The sequence below is a fragment of the Bidens hawaiensis genome, unplaced genomic scaffold (genome assembly GCF_021521415.1).
Source record: "Bidens hawaiensis isolate Kalapana, Puna unplaced genomic scaffold, B.hawaiensis_p1.1 tig00030184_1, whole genome shotgun sequence".
Lineage (NCBI taxonomy): Eukaryota > Viridiplantae > Streptophyta > Magnoliopsida > Asterales > Asteraceae > Bidens > Bidens hawaiensis.
In genome coordinates this window covers 12,505-15,630 of record NW_027495015.1, presented here as the reverse complement: position 1 = coordinate 15,630, position 3,126 = coordinate 12,505, and positions in this window count along the sequence as shown.

The following is a 3,126-nucleotide window of genomic DNA, read 5'->3' as shown; positions in this document are numbered from 1 at the left end:
TTTGGTTTTCCCGTCCACAATTTCTACCGGTTCCTCTACGAAGTTGAGCTTTTCATTAATCTGAACTTCTTCCAGTGATACTATTGCCGTTTCATCAGTTAAACACTTTTTCAGATTCGATACATGAAACACATCGTCAATAGTGCTCAGTTCTAAGGGTAGTTTTAATCGGTAGGCTACGGAACCAATGTTTGCAATAATCTCGAAAGGTCCAATGTATCTCGGGCTAATTTACCGGTCTTTCCAAACCTTATAACACCTTTCCACGGTGATACTTTCAAAAACACCTTGTCACCTATTTCAAACGATAACGGTCTTCTACGAATATCGGCATAGCTATTTTGTCGCTTATGGGAGGCTTTTAGCTTTCGTGTAAACTTATGAGTCCTATCAGTTGTTACTTGAATCAATTCGGATCTTGAAATTTGAGTATCGCCCACTTCTGTCCAACAAAGTGGTGATCTACATTTTCGCCCGTATAAGGCTTCATAAGGTGTTGCTTGTATACTGTTATGGTATCTATTATTGTAAGAGAATTCAATGAGCGGGAGGTGTTGATCCCAATTCCCTTTGAAGTCCAGTACACAAGCACGAAGTAAATCTTCTAAGGTTTGGATAGTTCGTTTAGATTGACCATCTGTTTGGGGATGGTAAGCGGTACTCAGGTCTATTCGGGTTCCCAGAGATTCTTGAACTGCTTGCCAAAAATGTGAAGTAAAGTGACTGTCTCGATCTGAAATAATCGAAAGAGGTACTCCGTGTCGAGATACAATTTCATCGATGTAAATTTGGGCGAGTTTCTGGGTGGAGCAAGTGTCACGGATTGGAATAAAGTGTGCGGATTTGGTTAATCGGTCTACAATTACCCAAATCGCATTATGTCCTCGGGAGGTTTTGTGAAGGTGTGATACGAAGTCCATGGTAATTTATTTCCATTTCCATTGTGGGATTTTGGGTGGTTGCAACATTCTCAAAGGCCTTTGGTATTTAGTCTTAACTCGTGCACAATTCGTGCATTTACTTACATACAAGGCTATATCCTTCTTTATACCAGGCCACCGATAAAATTTCTTATCATTTTTATATATCTTATCAGTACCTGGGTGAATATAATACTTGGATTTGTGTACTTCATCAAGAATTAGTTCACGAAGATTATGAATTGTAAGAATTCAGAACCTGTTTTTGTAATAAAATACTTCATCGATCTACTTGGATTCCTTGTTGACTCACAATGTGTCCTAAAAATTGGACTTCTTGTAGCCAGAATTCACACTTGGAAAATTCTAAGATTACCCGCAGATGTTGTTCGTGTTCTTCCTTACTTTTCGATATATCAAAATGTCATCGATAAACACTATCACAAATTTGTCAAGGTAGGGTTTGCGAACTCGGTTCATAAGATCCATAAACACTGCAGGTGCATTTGTCAACCCAAACGGCATAACAAAAAAGTCATAGTGACCATACCAGTTCGGAAAGCCGTTTTTGGTACATCTTCTTCTTGAATTCTTACTTGATGATAACCAGATCTAAGATCAATTTTCGAAAAATATTTCGCACCCTGAAGCTGATCAAGCAAGTCATCAATTCGAGGTAAGGGGTATCTATTCTTTATAGTCACTTTAATCAATTCCCGATAATCAATACACATCCAAAAACTTCCATCATTCTTTTTCACAAATAACACTGGTGCTCCCCACGACGAATAACTAGGTCGGATAAAACCTCTATCTAATAACTCCTGCAATTGGCTGGACAGTTCTTGCATTTCACAAGGTGCAAGTCGGTAAGGTGCCTTAGCAATGGGTGCTGCTCCCAGTATCAACTTAATACGGAATTCAACTTGTCGGGTCGGTGGTAAACCAGGCAACTCATCAGGAAATACATCTGATTACTCGTGTACCACTGGGATGTCTTCTATTCGGTTTTCATCGGGTTCCGCCTTAACTATCACACTCGCTAAGTATAATGTACAACCTTGGCGCAATTACTTTAGTGCCTTAGATTGGGATACGAGAGGTAATACGGTACCAAATTTCTCACCTTGAACAATCATTGCCTCATCATTCTAAAGAGGTATCCTAACAGTCTTATCCTTACAAATAATTTCTACTTTAAACTTAGATAGCCAGTCCATACTGACTATAACATCGGAACTTCCTAATTCTACTGGGGATAGGTCGATAAGGAAGGATGTGTTGTTTAGGATAAAAGGGCAGTTACGAACTATTTGGTTAACAATCATAGACTTATTGTTAGCGAGTTCTATAGTATAATGATTTGTTAATTCAGTAACCGAAATTTTCCTCAATGATAAGAAGTTAGTAGCTACAAAACTTTTATCGGTGTCCATAACAATTAAGACTGAAGCTCAATGATTAGAAACTAAGCATGTACCTGTTACTACATGTGGGTCTTGTTGCGTTTCGTCCGATCCGTTTACGAAGGCGCGTCCCCTAGCTGGATGGGAAGTTGATGTTTGCCCTTGGTTTAGTCCTTTTACTACGTCGGGATTCAATTTGGGGCAGTGTCTCCTAAAGTGTTTCCTACTACCGCATTTATAACATGTATGAGGGTTCATTGTAGATGGAGTTTGCTAATTAGATTGTTGTCGGATTGGTTGGTGACTAGGTGTTTGTGAACGACGAGGTTGGGCTGTTTGAAACTGTCGGTTTGAAGTATTCATTATTGTTCTACCACTTGGGGCATAATGCCCAATATTTCCGCCTCTTTGACATATGATCGTTCGACAATATCCAGTATGATGAAAATTACACTTTCCACACTTCGGAAATGACCCCTTGTATGTATCATGTTTCATGTCGAAACTGGTCATAGCATAGTCCTGAGTTGTAGGGCATATTCGTTTATTCTGAGATTTTACTTGTGTTCTAGAGGTATAACTAGTTCGTTTCAAACTGGATGATTCTCCTGGAACTCTTAATACACCATTTCTTGTAAGGTCAAAAGTAACGACGCTGGCTTGTGACACGGCACTCTCTAAAGTTGGGTGGGCTGCGGAATTGACTATACTTCTCACAGCTGGGGTCAGTCCCCAAATATAACGCTAAATGCGCTTGGATTCCGGAATAATTGACCATGGTACTAAACGAGTCAATTCAT